The sequence below is a fragment of the Elephantulus edwardii genome, unplaced genomic scaffold (assembly GCF_000299155.1).
Source record: "Elephantulus edwardii isolate Elephantulus edwardi_28Jun2011 unplaced genomic scaffold, EleEdw1.0 scaffold00152, whole genome shotgun sequence".
Classification (NCBI taxonomy): domain Eukaryota; kingdom Metazoa; phylum Chordata; class Mammalia; order Macroscelidea; family Macroscelididae; genus Elephantulus; species Elephantulus edwardii.
In genome coordinates this window covers 7425872-7445178 of record NW_006399902.1, presented here as the reverse complement: position 1 = coordinate 7445178, position 19307 = coordinate 7425872, and positions in this window count along the sequence as shown.

Below are 19307 nucleotides of genomic sequence, written 5' to 3'. Positions count from 1 at the left end.
AGCCATAGCTTGTTGTGATCCACACAGTCAAAAGCCTTTGCATAGTCAATGAAGCACACATACACATTCTTCTGGTATTCTCTGCTTTTTGCCAAGATCCATCTAACATTAGCTATAATATCCCTAGTACCACAACCTCTTCTAAATCCAGCCTGCACATCTGGCAGTTCTCTGTTGACATGTTGCTCCCGTCCTTTTTGTATAATTTTCAGCAGAATCTTGCTTGCATGCATGTAATATTAATGATATTGTTCGATAATTTCTGCACTCAGTTGGTTCACCTTTCTTTGGAATGAGAACAAAAAAAAATCAGTTGACCATAAGTAGATGGACTGATTTCTGGGTTCTCAATTCTATTCCATTGATCTATATGTCTGTCATTGTACTAGTACCATGCTGTCTTGATCTCCACGGCAGTGTAGTAGGATTTAAAATCAGAGAGTAAGATGCCGCTTACCTTGTTTCTCTTTTTAAGTGCTCTGCTTATTTGGGTCCTCTTTCCGTTCCAGATGAAATTGGAAATTGCCTTTTCCATCTCATCGAATTGGTATTTGTATTGGGATTGCATTGAACGTGTAAATTGCCTTTGGTAGTATTGCCATTTTCACAATATTGAGTCTTCCTATCCATGAACAAGGGATATTCTTCCACTTCTCCAGGTCTCTTTTTGTTTCTTGTAGTAATGTTTTGTCATTTTCTTTGAATAGATCCTTTGTGCTTCTCGTTAGGTTTACTCCTAAGTGTTTAATCTTGTGATTAGCTATTGTGAATGGTATTGTTTTTCTCAGCTCCAGTTCTGTATTCTCTTTGTCACTGTAGAGAAATCCAATTGATATTTGTATGTTGATCTTGTATCCTGCCACTTTGCTAAATTGGTCAACTACGTCCAGTAGTTTTCTTGCTGAGTCTTTAGGGTTTTCTAGGTATACTATTATATCATCTGCATAGTGAGATAATTTTACCTCCTCTTTGCCAATTTGGATAATTGTTTTTCTGTTTTCTATTTCATTATTTCTGCTCTAATTTTTATGATTTCAGGGGTTTTAGGGGGTGTCAGGTTTTCTTGCTGTTCTTTTTCAGTTTATTGGAGATGTTGGGTTAGAATCAATGGTCATTTCCCCCTACATTCTGATATGTTTGCTTACTGCTATAAATTGACCTCTGATTACTGCTTTAGCTGTTTTTCAGAGGTTTTGGTAAGTGGTATTTTCATTGTCATTTGTTTCAAGGAACTTTTTAATTTTATTTTTTGTTTCTTCTAGTACCCACTCATGTTATTAATTTCTACTTTTGTAGCATTGTGGTCTGAGAAGATACTTTTTATTATTTCTATATTTTTTAAATTTATTGATGCTTGTCTTGTGATCTATTCTGGAGAACGTTCCATGCACATTGGAGAAGAAGATATACTGTGCTCTTTTTGGGGTGCATTAGCCTATAAATACTCATGAGGTCAAATTGGTTTATTGTGTGGTTTAATTCTTCAACATCGTTGTTGAGTTTCTTTCTAGTAGTTCTATCTTGTCTTGAGAGTGGTGTGTTAAAGTCTCCAACTACTATAGTGGTGTTGTCTATTTCCTTTTTCTGTTTTGTTAATGTTTGTTTTATATATTTTCCAGGCCTTTCTTTTGCTACAGAGATATTTATTATTGTTATGTCCTCTTATTCTTTTGAGCCTTTGAGCATTATGTAGTGACCTTCCTTGTTCTTTGTGATGTTTTTGCATTGAAATTTATTTTATTTTATCATTGAAATTTATTTTATTTATCACTATTCCTGCTTTTTTCCTGTTGCCATTTGCTTAGTATATTTTTTCCCACCCTTATATTTTTAGTCTTTCTTTATCTTCACTTTTCAGATGTATCTCTTATAGACAGCATATTGATGGATTTTGGGGTTTTTCTCCAATCTGCTACTACTTTTTTCTTCAGTGGTGTATTTAAACCATTCACATTCAATGTAATTCTTGAGAGGCAAGATTTATTGTTATCATTTTGTTGAGTTCTTTTTGGTATTGTTGCTAGTTACTTTGGTCCATCCTGCTTTCGGTGGTACCACTATAAGAAGGATGTGTTTTCTGCAATGCTGGTCTTGTTTTTATAAACTCCCTTAGGTTCTGCTTTACTGGGAATATCTTGATCTCTCCTTCATATTTGATGGATAATTTTGCTTTATTTTTGTTTGACATTTTTGTTCTCTGAGTGTTAAATATATGTCATTTCACTGTCTGCTTGCTTGCATGGTTTCTGCTGTGAAATTGGCATTTAATCTTATCTGCTCTCCCTTATAGGTTACTCTTTGTTTCTCCCTCGCTACTTTCACAATTCTCCCCTTATCTGTCAAATATGACTATGATATGCCTTGGTGTTTTTCTTTTTGGGTCTGTTCTATATTGTGTTAGCTTAACTTCTTGACTATGTATTCTCTCATTCTTCATTATAACTGGGAAGGGATTTTTTTTTTATTCTCTGATTTTGGCCAAAATTCCTTTTTTTTTCTTTTTTTGTTTTGTTTTCCAAAGACTTTGGATTTCCATTCATTCATTATTGCACTTTTCTCCCCTCCTAGTCCTCCCCCCTAGTACACTACCCTCTTGGAAAAGTAAAAGAGGAATTCCTTCATTGTTTTACAAACCCTCCCCCAGGTCCACTCCACCATGTAGCCTTCACTTTAGACTCCTGTCATGACAAAAATACCTAATCACATATCCATTTTAAACAGTTTTCTCCCTCATCTGTTTTAATGCAGTATACATTATTGAACCCATCTTCTCAGTCTCTCCCCAACACTAAGGTCAGTCCTGTTTTACAACAGTGGCACCATGCAGTATTTGTCCTTTTGTGACTGAGATACTTCACTCAGCATAATGTCCTCCAGAGTCACCCATTTTTAATAATATTGCATGAGTTCCTTGTTTTTCAATGCAACGTAGTATTCCATTGTGTGACTATACCATAGCTTCTCTATCCATTAGTTTGTTGATGGGTATAGTGAAACTTTTGACTCATATGCTCTGAGCGTTTTGTTAGGAAGCACCAGTACTTGGAAAAAATTTGGGAAGGTGGAGGGCCAGTGAAAGGGAAGACTCCACAAGATGAATTGACACAGTGACTGTAACAACAGGCTTGAACAAGGTGGACATCATGAGGATGACATAGGATACGGCCACATTTCGACATACTGTTCAGGGGTTGATATGAATTGTAGTCAATTCAATGGCAACAACCACTTAAGAAAGCTAGTATAATTATCAGGTAAACCTGACTTACGAGAAAAAGCCATATCAGAGAAATAGAGTAATTTTATAATTTAGAATGTTTAAGTATAAGATTAGTGAATTAAATGTTGATGTTCTTTATAACATATTTTCCTAAATATATAAAGCAAAAGAATGTTACTCACATGGAAGTGTTGAAGATAAAAATATAAGTTATTGATAATATATACAATGTTAATTAACCAACTTGATACAATGAAAATTTTAACTGGATAAGCTACTTCCACTCCTCCCCAATAAACATAGAATATTTACAAACATGGGTCTTGAACTAAGCAATAAAGTAAATCTCAACAAATATCAAAGAAAAGATAGGTCAGACTATATATTCTCTGATCATGATGGAACCAAGTCAGAAATCAATAAACACATAAATTAAAACTCACACATTAGAACATTTAAAAACAAACTTCTAAATAACTAATGTGAAGTTTCAAACATAAACAGTAAAGACCAAATGATGAAGCAAAACAAAATAAAACTGGGAAGAATGTTACTGGGATAATATGAAGAGAAAGGAAAACTTAAAGAAAAAAATCTATCCTTTATATTCTAAGACATAAAACATTGATTACATCCATGAAAAAATATGCTAACAAACTCCAGAAATTAGCTTTCAAAGCACTGCATTGGGACAGATGAGGGGAAGAACTGTCTGCAAGGAATGTATGATTAAGTGTTATGCGTATGACAAAGATCTGGAACAAGAGGTGCATTGCAAAGTGGACTGGAGAGGAAAGAGGAAGAGAGAGGAAGGAAAATGTTCAACCACGAATGAATAAAGACCTTCCTAAAAAAAGAAATGTTAGAGATTAGAAATATTAAAGGAGAAATTAGAAATAGAATAGAAAGTTGGAGGATAAAATTGAGAAATTAGTTCTATAGCATATAAATAAACAGTTGAAAAGATAAAACTGAAAATGTTTCTGTGAAACGACTAAGTACGTTTTCAGCTCTCTTAGGGCAAGGAGAGAGAAGAGAAAGAGAAAAAGGGAGAGATTAGGTACTAATAGTATCAGAAATGGGGGAAAAAACACAATGACAGAAGAATATTGGAAATTTTATGCCAACAAATTGCAAACCTTATGTAATTAAGAAAAAAAGAGAAACTCTCCATGTACTGTAATCACTAATAAAGATTTTCTTCCAAATCCATTTTCCTTTTCTTCCTGGACATATGCTACTGAGCTAGAGATGCATTCCCAAATTCCGTTGAAGCTAGGTGTAGCCATGTTAACTAGCTGTCACTAATAGAATGTAAGCAGATGGATGGGATTCCAGGTATCTTCTAGATAGTTGCCTTGGACTCACTCTCACCCTTTTTCCTTCCTGCTAGAGGAAATGACAAAGACTGGAGTAACTGTGGAAGTCACATGTCAAAGAGTGCAGATCCAACCACATTCACTAACTTAGGTGCTTGTTGATTTCATAGAGCAGAACCTATTTTCCATGACTTATTATGTGACAGTGATGAGAAATTTTATCAAGTTCGAGCCATTATTATTCTTTTTTTGAGGATGCAATATCTTTGTTACAGTGGCTTATGGGTTCTCAACTGAAATACAATTTCAATGCTTAGTTCAATCTTTCCATGAAATAAACATTATGCCCAGGTTGTTTTACAAGTAATGTCTATCATACCTTTAAGGACTAAATAATTTCAATGTTATACAAATTCTCTGAGAGAATAGAAAGGACTATTGGCAAATTAATTTTTTTAAAGAATAATGAAGAATTTAAGAAACATCATGTAACATGATCAGTCTAGAGGACATTGTAAAGAGTGAAAGAAGTCAGATGTTAAAAAGAAAACTATAGTATGCGTTTACTAGCATGGAAGGAGGGTGAGGGAAAAATAAGTGTTTAGATTATAAACACCCATAAACAAATTCACTGCTATTGAGTCAATTTCAACTCATGATCACCTTCCATTAAGTTTCTGAGGCTCAACATCTTAATTGGAGAAGGTTATCCATCGTTTTTCCAAAGATGGGCTGGTGGATTCAAACCACCAACTTTTCTCTTAGCAATGCAACATGCAATGCACTTAACACTAAAGTTCCTTAAACTAGATAATTGTTGTTGTTGTTGTTGTTGTTATGGCAAATTAATTTTATAAGACTGTTGTTATGTGTCGTCGAGTCAGAACTAACTCATAGCTGACTGGCCATTGGGGTTTTAGAGGCTATAAACCACAATGATGGAGTTTACCCATCTTTCTTTCATGGAGCAGCTGGTGGGTTTGAACAGTGTGCTTTTAAGCACAACTTCTTACCACTAGACCACCAGAGTTAGCATCTAATCCACCAGCTGCTCTGTGGGAGAAAGATGGGCAGTCGCCTCCTGTGTCTGTCTCTGAAAACCCGGTGACGAGTCAGGCATGGGTCTGTGTTAACTCAATGATACCTAACAACGAAAACAACAACAATAACAATATAAGTTAAAGGAAAATTAGAAGTTTTCAAGAGTGAAATAGAAGGGTTGGAGATTTATATTCTAGGTGTTACTGAGCTGAAATGGACTGGTCTTGTTCACTTTGAATCAGGCAATCATATTGTCTGTTATGTTGGAAATAGAAGATTGATGAGGAATAATTACGTAATTATTATGACTTATCATGACATATGGAACAGGAGTAGCATTCACTTCCTAAACCACATGTCTCCAGAAATTCTATGAACTTTAATAAATTATGATAGTTATAGAAAAGTTTCAGGCCTTTATGTTCATAGGGTCGCTATCAGCCGTGATCTGCTAGATGGTAATCAACAACAATAACAAACATGATGGATAACAGAGAAAGCAGAGAGAGGAAGGACCAGAGCTAAGACAGACCAGAGTGAGGGGAGGGCAGTGGGCTGCTGAAAGTCGACTTGACAGCCCAATCAGTGAGAGTCTGCATTCAAGCAAGCCCAGAGTAGTCTATGTGCATGTCCAGCACCCTCGGCTCAGGCCCCACGCCCTAGAACAGCTCTCACACCTCACGCCCATGCCTCTACACTATGCCTTAGAGCTCCTCACACTCAGTCAGCTAACTGTCTTTAGTCTAGAAAGCCCAGGTCTGCTATAAACTGAAAAGACTGCTTTCACAGACCCTGAACTAAAACTTCCCTGTCCCACTCGCGTCTGGAGCAGTCACTTCAAATCAAGAACCTACTATCATTGCCTCAGGCATGAAAATCTCTACCACAGCAATGTCATGAAAGAAGCAAGCTTCATCACACCCTACACAAGTCCAAAGCAAGATGTAACCCCGCCAAAATTGACAGAGTATAAATGGATTTCCTGAAGCCAGAAAGTCTGGTGGAACTGTGTGACACAGAAGTCAAAACAATAATGATTGAATATTTTCAATGGGTGAAAGTCAAACATGAAGAATTATAGGACACTGCAAGTAAAAACCAGGAGCTTTAAAAAACAATCCAAAACAATGCATATAAAACAAGAGAGGCATTAGAGGCTATGCAAAAACAATAAACCAGCATCCAAAATATGAGGTCCAATGTCTCAGATGCTGTCAACATGATGGAGGGACATATGAACAGAGTTGAAGAGATGGAACACAGAACCAGTGAAATAGAAGATAGAATTGTCACCACTGATCTACTAGAGCAAAAAGCAGAATCAAAATAGAAGAAAAAAGAATAATGTGGGACACAATCAAAAGAAATAATATCATTGGAATCTCAAAACAGGAAGAAGAAAGTAAAGGCACCAAAAAAGTTGTGGAAAAATTACTAAAAGAAAACTTCCCATGCACATCCATGTTTATTGCGGCTTTGTTCACAATAGCAAGGAGTTGGAAACAACCTAAATGCCCATAAACAAACGAATGGATAGAGAAGCTGTGGTATAGTCACACAATGGAATACTACACTGCATTGAAAAACAAGGAACTCATGCAATATTATTCAAAATGGGTGACCCTGGAGGACATTATGCTGAGTGAAATATCTCAGTCACAAAGGGACAAATACTGCATGGTGCCACTGTTGTAAAACAGGACTGACATTGAGGTTGGGGAGAGACTGAGAAAGATTGGTTCAACAATTGAACAGATGAGGGAGAAAACGGTTTAAAAGGGATATGTGATTAGGTATTTTTGTCATGACAGGTGTCTAGAGCAAAGGCTACATGGTGGAGTGGACCTGGGGGAGGGTTTGTAAAACAATGAAAAAATTTGTCTTTTGCTTTTCCAAGAGGGTAGTGTACTAGAGGGGAGGGTTGGGAGGGGAGAAAAGTGCAACAATGAATGAATGGAAATCCAATGTCTCTGTAAACGTTTACTGAAATTAATAATAATTTTTTTTTAAAGTTTCACCATCTTTGCCTTTAAGAAACACCTTGGTTGCACTTCCTCAAAGATAGATTTGCTTGTTCTTTGAGCAATCTGTGGTAAATTCAACACTCTTCATCAACTCCATAATTCAATGACATTAGTTCTTCTTCAATATTCTTCAGGAAGAATATTCAATTCTTCCTTATTTGTTGTCTAATTTTTGCATGTATATGAAGCAATTGAAAATATCATGGCTTGGGTCAGGTATGTTGTTGTTGTTTTTGTTATGTGCCGTCGAGTCGTTTGCCACTCATAGCGACCCTATGCACAACAGCCCTAAACCCTGCTCTATCCTGCGCCAACCGCACTGCCTTGTAGTCGTACTCTCTAGCAATTTAGAGGTCTTTGACAGCCCTTTTGCCCACTGAAATATGTTTTCTAGTTTCTTGACTGCCATTCCTTTGTTGCTATGCATCCAAAAGCTGGACAATGACTAGGGATGATAGAAGGAGAATTGACGCCTTTGAGCTGTGGTGCTGGAGAAGAGTATTGAATATACCATGGACTGCTAAGAAAATGAACAGGTTCATCCTGGAGAGGGTTAAACCAGGCTGCATCTTGGAAGCAAGGATTCTGAAGCTCTGTCTGACATACTTTGGACATGTTGCAAGGAGGGAAACAATAAGGTTGGCACAGCGTGGAGTAGGGTTAGGGCTGTTGTACATAGCGTTGCTAACAACAACATTCTCTTGTTCAGAAGTATTCCCTTGTCCCTGCTTCACCATGTCTTGGTCAGGTTGCCATATTGTGGTGACTTGTGTGTTGCTGAGTTTCTGTAATCTACGACACAAGTATTTAAAATACTAGCAAGGTGACTCACATTGGGCAAGTTTCAGCAGAATTTATAGATTAAGATAGTACTAACTATCCATTTCTTAAATAACAGGCTTTCAAATAGCAGCAGGGCACTTTCTCTTCTGCCTCCTCAACTTCTTTCTCAGCAAGTCAGATGTACCAGACCTTGATGGCCTTTGGGTTTCCTGGACTCTGATCACATTCTGCTTACTGCAACAAGAGCTTGGCCCACTCTTTTAAGTTTCCTAAAATTTCTGTAGCATCGAGCAACAGCTCTTTTAAGAGTCACTAAAACTGCTGTATACTCTCTGTTGTCAACCATCCTGTAGTCTTCCACTCAACTCAATTCTTTGACCAAGCAAGGGAAACTGAAGCCAAGGCACTCATCACACACAAACATTAATGCAACTATTATTCAAATATATGCACCAATCACTAAAGCCAAATATGGAGAAATTGAGGATTTCTACTGACTACGGTAGCGTGAAACTGATCAAATGTGCAATCTATATGCATGAATAATAGTTGATAATGGGAATGCAAAGTCTGGAAACAAAACAGAAGGACTGCTAGAAAACAGAAAATACAGCCTTGATGACAGAAATGAGGCAGAAACTGCATGAATAGAATTTTGTACAATAATTTCAAAACCAAATTCATTGCCACCAAATTGGAACCAACTCATAGCTGAACCTCCCATTGAACTTCTGAGACTAAATCACATAGGAGGAGACTATCCATCTTTTTCCCTCTCAGCCATTGGTGGGTTAGAACCATCAGAGAAGTGTGGCCTATAGGTTAGCAGTGAAACCTCTTATTGGTATACATTACAAATTCTTCTTAAAAATATATACTGCAACTATTCATATGAACCTTATTTGACTAAATATGTCATTGTTGTCGTTAGATGCCATCAAGTCAAGTATTACCTGTAGTGACCCTATGAAAAACAGACCTGAACCTTGTCCTATCCATCCTCACAATCTCTGGCATACTCAAATCCATTGCTGCAGTCACTGTATCAATCCATCTGGTTGAGAATCTTCCTCTTTTTACCAACCCTCCAGCTTTTCAACCATGATGTCCTTCTTCAAGGAATAGCCTCTCCTAGTTGCATTGATTTCACATGCAAGCAAGATTCTACTGAAGATTATCCAAAAATAACCGGAACAGTACATCAGCAGAGAACTGCTAGAAGTCCAGGCTGGGTTTATAAAGGGTCGTGGTTCTAGGGATATTGTAGCCGATGTTAGATGGATCTTAGCTGAAAGCAGAGAATACCAGAAGAATGTCTATCTGTGTTTCATTGATTATGCAAAGGCTTTTGACTGCGTGGATAATAACAAACTGTGGCTGACTCTGAGAAGAATGGGAATCCCAGAACATTTAATTGTGCTAATGCGAAACCTATACTTGGACCAAGAGGCAGTAGTCAGAACAGAGCAGGGCAACACTGAATGGTTCAAAATTGGGAAGGGTGTGCGCCAGGGATGTGTCCTATCTCCATACCTTTTCAACCTGTATGCAGAGCAGATTATCCGAGAGACTGGGCTCTATGAGGAGACGCATGGCGTTAGGATTGGTGGAAGATCTATCAACAATCTTCGTTATGCAGATGACACAACCTTGCTCGCTGAAACTGAGGAAGACCTCATCCACTTACTGCAGAGGGTCAAGGACTGCAGCCTTCAGTATGGACTGAGGCTCAATGTCAAGAAGACAAAGATTCTCACCACTGGACCAATTGGTAGCATCAGGGTGGATGGCAAAGAGATTGAGATTGTTCATAGCTTCAGTTTGCTCATCTCCACAGTCAACACTCTTGGCACCAGCAGCCAGGAAATAAAAAATTGTATTGCGATGGGAAAGTCTGCTGTTAGGGACCTCTCTAAAGTACTCAAGAGCAACGGTGTCTCTCTGGAGACGACGGTGCTCCTGATACAGGCCATGGTCTCTGCAATCACTTGTTATGCATCAGAGAGCTGGACAATGACTAGGGAGGACAGAAGAAGAATTGACACCTTTTAGCTGTGGTGCTGGGGAAGAGTATTGAATGTACCATGGACTACCAAGAAAGTAAACAGATTCATCCTAGAGAGGGTTAAACCAGGCTATTCCTTGGAGGCAAATATTCTGGGGCTTCGTCTGACATACTTTGGACATGTTGCAAGGAGAAACAAGTCTTTGCAGAGGGACATCATGCTGGGTAGAGTAGAGGGACAGCACAGGAGAGGAAGACCCTCTATGAGGTGGATTGATTCAGTGACTGGGGTAATCAGGATGGTTGTGTCAGAGGCAATGCGATTGGCACAGGATAGAGCAGGGTTTAGGGCTGTTGTACATAGGGTCGCTATGAGTCGCAAACGACTCGACAGCACATAACAACAACAACAACAGTTGCATGCCCAAAGTATGTGAAACAAAACTTTATCATCTTTGCCTCCAGTGAGTACTTTGACTGCACATTCTCCAAGACACATCTGTTTATTGTTTTGGGAGTCCATAGGACATTACTCTTCTCCAACAGCACAAAGACATTGATTCTTCCTCTGTCATCCTTATTCATTGTCCAGCCATCAGATGCATAGCAAGTGATTGAAAAGACCATGCCCTGAATTAGGTGCACCTTAGTCCTCAAAATGATATCTCAAAATTATTAAGGAGCAATGATGTTGATGAAATACACAGGAATCAAACTGATTACATTTGTGGAAGATAATGATGAAACAGCTCAATATCAGCAATCAAAACAAGTCCAGGGCTGGTTCATCAATAACTCATATTGAAAGTACAAGTTGAAGCTGAAGAAAACACAAGGCCACGAGAGTAAAAATATGGCCTTGAGCTTATTCCATCTAAATTTAAAATCATTTAAGGCTAGCATTGTGACAAATGAGAATTTCAGAACACTCAATTTTACCCCATGGAAGTTGTGGTAAATAATCCAGAAGATTATTTTTTAAATTACTGAAAGTGCTTTGGCAGGAAACTATCAGAAAGAAATTAAAACTGGGTTTAGAAGAGGCCAAGATAACAGGGATATCAACGCTGATGTCAGATGGATCTTGGCTGAAAGCAGAGAATATCAGAAGGATGTTTACTTGTATTCTATTGACTATGGAAAGGCATGTGACTGTGTGGACCACCTCAAATTATGACTAACATTGTGAAGAATCCAAGAACACTGAATTATGCTCATGTGAAACATAAACAAAGGATAATCTTGTCCAAAGAGAATAAGGGAACACTGCATGATTTAAAATCAGGAAAGGTGTTAATTAGGGTTGTATCTATTCTCCATATCTATTCAATCTGTATGCTGAATAAATCGTTCTAGGTACTAGACTACATAAAAAATAATGTGGCATCAGGATTGGAGGAAGACTCATCAGTAACCTGCATCATGTAAATGACACAACCTTGTTTGCTGAAAGTGAAGAAGACTTGAAGCACTTGCTGAAGAAGTTCAAAGATTACAGCAATATGGATTGCTTCTCAAAGTAAAGAAAAAAATATCCTTACCTCTGGACTGATAGAAAACATCATGGTAGATCAAGAAGAGACTGAAGTGATAAATAATTTAACTGTATTTGGATCCACAATCAACACTCATGGCATTTATTACATTATCACACTGTAACCACACTCCTTCTACCTCCTCCTTGTGATTTTAATTTCTATTAATCCTTCTATCCTACCCCTTCCTGCCTTCTGAGTTTTAGAACTAGGCAAATGCTGCCCTTTCGATCTTATGAAATTGATTATTCTAAGGAGTGTCGGCCTTTATGCTATCACTTACCTTGTGTTGTCAAGTTCCCTCAACTCCAATCCACAGTGGCCCTATGAATAGAATGAAACCCTGCTTCATCCGGGACACAATTCTCACTGCCTTTCAAGCCCATTGTTGCAATGTTAACTCATCTTATTGAAGATCATCTTCTCCTTCACTTACCCTGTATTTTTCCAAGCATAAGGACTAGCTCCTCCTGACATGTCCAAAACTTCTGGGCATTGAGTCTCCTGGTGTAAAAGGAGTTTCTCTTAGGATCTACATAATTTAACTTCTATGGTTAGAAACTTACTGTCTTATCTTACTTATCTTACTGTCAAGATATTAACATCAGTTCTTCCAGAATTTTTGTCTATGCAGATAAATAATGTATAAATTTAAAAAAAACAACTAGATGACATCATGTATATTATTTAATAACCTATTGTTTTATCGATGTATTTTGAACATCATTTTGTGTAAATGAGTAACTCAGGAATGCTTTCAAGGGCATTATCTGTGGGGGAAGGGAATGAATTAGGATTAGGCATGAGGGGAGGTTAGGCATGTTGCACTGGCAACAAAAGTTCATAGCTGGGAGTCCCCTACAACATTGTTTCAGATTGAAGAAAGAGGTAAAGGCTTTTATACTCCCTTGTTGTTTGGTGTTGGCTGCTGCCACAAAAGAGCTGACAGATGAAGGCTGTCTGCTTCTATACCACTCTCAGTGGCTAAGAGTGTGGGGGCAATCTAGCAAACAGATACACTTTTGACTCTAACCAGCAGAAAACCCAAAGAACTCTTCCTTAGGCAACGTTGTTATTGTTGCTGTTGATTGCCTTGGAGTCAAGCAAGATTCATAGGGACCCTATAAACAAAAGGCCTGAAGCCCCTCTACAACTATAGACATTTATCAAAGTTCATAGAGTTTCTGGAGGCATGTTGTTTAGGAAGTGGATGCCACTCCTGCTTCCAAACCTGCCATAGTATGTTAATGTTCTTTTGTGCCATTGAGTCAACTACAATGTATAGCGACCCTCTGTACAGCAGCTCTGAACCCTTCCCTGTCCTGAGCCAGTCTCACTGATTTTGACACACCAACCCCCATAGCCCCAGTTATTGTATCAATCCATCTTATCTGGGGTCTTCCTCTCCTGTACTGTCCTTCCACCCTTCTGAGCATGATGTCCTTCTCCAAGGATCGATCTCTCCTGGCCATGTGCCCAAGGTAAGTGACACCATAATTTAAATGCATCAGTTTTTCTTTGGTCTTTATTCATTGCTCAGCTATCGCTGATATATGAGGCTACTGAAAATATCATGGCTTGGGTCAGGCAAACTTTAGTCTTTAAAAAGACACCGTTGCTTTTAAACACTTTAAAGGGTTCCTTTTTAAAAAAGTTATTTTCATTTTATTTTATGACATTGATTCTCGAGCCATAAGTTTCCGTTTCTTCACTTTCTTCTGGGAGATCTTTTTCTTCTGGGCAACCTCCTCTTCTGGTTTAGGAACAATCTGTTCCTTTTCGGTAAGGATCATCTCAATCTGGCAGGGGGAACTCATGTAGGGGTTAATCCGACCATGAGCTCTGTACGTGTGGTGGTGCATCTTGGGAGCTTTGTTCACCTGGATATGCTCAATGACTAGAGAACCAGCATCTAAATCCTTGAGTTCAACATTACTTTTGGCGTTTTTAAGCATGTGAAGCAAAAACTCAGCACTATTTTTGGGCCACCGACCCTGTGTCCAACTCCACTGTTTGGCCTGGGCACACCTACCAACTCCACCATTGTAATGTCGTTGGAAGGGCACACACTGCTTTTGCAAAGTGACTCTTTCAGATACTTGGTGGCTTTCCTAATATGCATACCCTTGATGGCCTGGGCAGTTTCCCAGGTGTTCTTAAAATAGACCCAGAGATTTGAGCCTCTTGACTTGCATAATTTTGTAGGATTTTCTCAGTCAAGCGGGTAGCGAACCATTTTGGGAGATCACCTGAGGCCGCTCACGGGCAAAGCAAAGGGTTCCTTTCTAATAGATTTGCTCCTTAACTGCTGCTTCCATGGAAACTAATCATGGATTAAAGGAAAATGAAATCCTTTACAATTTCAAAATTCCCTCATTTATCATGATGCTGCTTATTGATTCAGTTACTAGTATTTACACTTTCTTTAGGTTAAGGTATAGCCCATAAAAGAAAACTGTAGTCTTTGATCTTCATCAGTAAGGGCTGCAAGTAGTTTTCTCTTTCAGCAAGTTGTGTCAGTTTTATACTGTTAATGACTCTTCCTCCAATCTTGATGTATTCTTCCTCACATAAATCTAACTTCTTGGATTATTTGCTCATCACACAGATTAAATAGGCATGGTGTAAAGATACAACCCTAATACACACATTTCTTGGTTATAAACCTTGCAATATTCCCTTATTCTATTCTAACTACTACCTCTTTGCATATACAAATTTAGATTGGGCATGATTAAGTGTTTTGTTACTCCCATTCTTCACAGTATTATCCATAATTGTTTTTATCTACATGGCTGAATGCCTTTGCATAGTCAATAAAACACATATAAACATCTTTTTCTCTGCTTTCAGCCAAAATCCATCTGATATTAATAATGATATCCCTTGTTCCATGGCCTCTTTTGCCTCTTTTCAATTTGGCTTAGATTTCCAGCAGTTACCTGGCAATGCACTACTCCAACCATTTTTTAATAATCTTCAGCAAGGTTTTACTCGTGTGTGCTATTAATGATATCATTTGATAATTTATCTGTTGCATTGGATCACCATTATTTGCAATGGGCACAAATACAGATATCTTCTAGTTGGCTATATTCCAAATTTCTTGGGATAAATGAGTGAACATGTCTAGCATTACATCAATTGTTGGAACATTTCAATGCATATCTGTCTATTCATGGAACCTTGATGGGTTGTTTTGGTTTTTTTTTAATTTACATTTTCTGTCAGTGCCTTCATTGCTGGTTGGACTTGTTATCTCAGTATTATTGCATTTGATCACATGCTGCCTCTTGAACTATTGCGCATCAATTAGTTCTTTTCAGTGTAGTGTGACTCTGTGTATTCTTTTCATCTTCTGAAGCTTCCTCCATCGTTCCATAGAATTTTTCACTATTGCAACTCGAGGCTTGATTCTTTTTTATTTATTACTTTCTGTTTTGGAAATGCAGAGCATGTTCTTCCCTTTTGATTTGCTTATTCTAGATTGCACATTTGATTATTATACTTTACTTTGTCCTCTTGAGCCACCCTTTGACATCTGTTCAACACTTTTCCTTCATCATCTCTTCCACTCATTTTAGCTTCTTTAAATTCTTGAATAAGTTTCAGAGTGCATTCCAATGTCTAGTTTGGTCTTTCTTCTTGTCTTCATGTTTGATTAATGTCACCCCACAACTTGCCTGACCCTGGTTAGCAGTGTTCAGTGCATCAAATCTATTGTTGAGGTGGCCTGAAAATTTGGTTATACTCAAAGCCACACTTTGGCTTTAGTGGAATTGTTTTAATTTTCTTCATCTTCACCTTGTATATGAGCAATTGGCGGTCTTTTCCACAATTGCGCCTCACCCCGGTCCTGTTCTGACTGTTGATTTTGAGCTTCTCTATCATCTCTTTCCACACACATAGTTTATTTGATTCCTGTGTAAGTCCATCGAGCAAAGTCCATGTGGATAGTCGCTATTTGTGCTTTTGGAAAAGTTATTTGCTCTGAATAAATCATCAGTAGTGCAGAATTCTGGGTTTGAACATGAAAAGGATAGAGAGGCTGTTGCAGGCAGGATAGGACAAGGTTCAGATCTGTTGTTCACAGAGTTGCTATGAGTTGTAGTCTACTTGGTGGCATCTAACAACAATACAGAATTCTATCATGTTATTTCCATTGTTTCTGTCACCACCAGGGTTCTCATTCCAATCACCTGTAATTATCAGTGCATCTTTCATCTTGTTTGCCTAGAGATACTATCCTATCTCTGACAGTATTTTACTTCAGAAGAAATCTTGAAATGTTCTTTTTGACCATGAATATGATGCCATTCCTCTTCACTTTGTCATTCTTGTTAGAGTAGACCATATGCTTGCCCAAGTCAAAATGACCAATACCAGTCCTTTTCAGTTCATTGATCTCTAATATGTTGTATATATGCATCTGTTACCTGTTTACTCAACTTCTCGTTTCCCTAGATTCACATTTTGTGCATTCTGTGTTCCAATTACTGATGGATATTTGCAACTGTTTCTTCTCTTTTTGAGTTGCGCCATATCAGTAAGTGTAGTTCTCAAGAATTTTTCCTCTATCCAAGTCATTAAGGGAGACTCTAATTTGATAGAGAGCTCTGGTGGTCTAGTGGTAAGGAGTTGCACTGCCAACCAGAAGACACTCAGTTTGAAACTATCAACTGATCCTTGGGAGAAAAATGGACAATCTCCTCCCCTGTGATTTCTTGCCTCTGAAACCCCACTAGAGGATGGGTTCTGACTTGATGGGACATAACAACTGCTTTGAGGTGATAGCTCTTCCCTAGCAGTACTTTGAATTCTTTCTAACCTGATGGCCTATCTTCTGGCCCTTCATTAGACAATATTCTACTGCTTTTTATAAAGTTTTCACTGGCTAACTTTTTCAGAAGGAGACTGCCAGTACTTTTTCCTCATCTGATTTAGTCTGGAAGTTCTACTAAAACCTGTCCTCCATGAGTAACCTTGCCGATATTTTTAAAATGCTAGTAGCATAACTTCAAAGCTCATAGCAACATACAGCCATCACACAGACAGATGTGTGGTGAAGTCAAAGTATATGACTCTCTTAACATGCCAACAATTTAGTTTACTAAATTAGTTTACAACAATTTAGTTTATTACATTCTGTTAAACAATATTTTGTTGAGGATTTTTGCATCTGTATTCATAAGATACAATGCTTTGTAGTTTTTGTGGGTTTTTTTCCTTGTGGTGTCTTTGTTTTAAAGACATTCTTAGGGAGCAATCTTTTTCTTTTGGAAGATTTTAAACAGTATTGCTGTCAATTCATCTCTAAATCCTAAATTTTTGGTAGAATTTCCCAGTGAAGTCATATGGCATAATTTTTTCCCTGAAAATTTTTGTCTTTTTAATTATTTATTTTATTTCTTCACTTGTTATTGGTCTCTTGAGACAATGTCCACTTGAAGCAGTTTATGTAAGTTGTGTACTTCTTTAAAAAGGTGTGTACTTTAAAGAATATTTCATTTAATCTAGGTTATCCAGTTTGTTGCTATACAATTATTTACAATATTGAGGCTTTTTAAATTGTGGTAAGAACATAAGCAACAAAATATACATCGATTCAATAATTTCTATATGTTTAACTCAGTGACATTGATGTCATTCTTCAGCTATTTTTGCTTAAAACTCCCACACCTTCCATCTCCACCTTATTCATGGTAATCACTAATATTTTTTGTTTTGTTTATCTGCTTTGTTTAAGTGCTGGTTGGCTAACCAAATGTAGGCATTTCAAATGCACAGCCGTTTCAAAGGAGAAAGATGTCTGATACCATAAAGATAACAGATTTGGAAACTCATCAAAGGCAATTCTGCCCTATCCTACAGAGTCTCCACAAGTCAGAAGTGAAAGGAATGCAAGAGTGTTTCTCCTCCCCCCTGTGATTTAATAGCTGATAATGTAGAACACCTCACATATTTAGGGCATGTTGGTAGGAGGGGCTATTCCATGGAGAAGGCCATGATGCTGGGAAGGGTGGAAGGTCAGCAAAGGAGAAAAACACCCTCAACAGGGTGGATTGACATGGTGACTGCTGCAATGGGCTCTCTTGTGTCAGGAAATGTGAGGACGGCGCAGGATAGAACAGGCTTCAGATCTTTTGTTCATGGGGTCTCTATGAGTTGTACTTGACGGCACCTAACAACAACAAAGTAGAGTAACTTCTCATGTGCTTATTGGTCATTTGAATACTCTCTTGGCTGTAATTCTTTTAAAATCTTTACTAATTTGATATTTTCAGATTATATGTTACTACTAAATTGGGTTATATTTTTAGTGTATATCTCAATGTTAACTTATAATTTAGAGATGATATTATGTGATGTGTTATTTTAAAATTCTTTAAAATCTATTTATATTTAATCAGAAATGCATATGGATTTAGAGAATATTTTTCAGAATAAATATTTTGCAGTCACATGCAAGATCATAATGTATATGAATATTATAAATCACAATGACTATATAGAAGTTTTATCACATTCAGTGTAATCTGGTAATTCAGAGTGTACTATATTAATAATAGAATATTGAAGTTATTTTGTTGAAATGTAGCCCTGTTGTGGTATTTTGGCCATAATAATTGTAGGTATTGGAGATCCAAGATGGCAGCAGAGGCAGAGACAGCGTGGTGAGCTGCGGGAGTAGCGAACCACTTAAAGCAGGGCCATTATGGTCTTCCACAGACTTCGGCTTATTGATAATTGAACACATAAACAGTGGATGACTGGCCCTCAGTGAAGATCGAGGCTCAACAACAGGAATTCAAGGATTCCCAAGGAGAAATGGGTGAGTCTCGTGGCTCCCAACACCCCCCTCTGCAGAGCCCACACCACGCCGGACAGCTGCTGCAGCTCCATGAGGCTTCCACAGCCTGAACGAATGGATTCCCTCACCCAGGATGGATGCTGGGCACTGGCCCTCCTCAAGACCGGTACAGTGAAGCCACCACACTGCCACAAGGTGGTCTTGTACTGGAGAGAATTCTTGGAGCCAGGATGGCGGCTGTGGGGGAAGCGGGCACACTCCGGCCGCCCGCACAAGAGGGGCCGCACACCCTCCGAGTGCCGGTGCAGCAGGGTGGGGAGGCGCGCCCACAATGGCTGCCCGCGCTGGGGGGGCTGCGAGCCTCCCGCAGGCCTCCCGTGCTGGGGGTGGGGCGCGCACCCCCGCTGGCCGCCTGCATAAGAGGTGGGGGATGGGATGCATGCCCGCCATCTGCAGGTTTGGGTTTCCTTGGACAGGCCAAAGAAGACGATTACCTATGCATTGGAAAGGCCAAAGAGGACGATTACCTATGCATTGGAAAGGCCAAAGAGGACAATTACCTATGCATT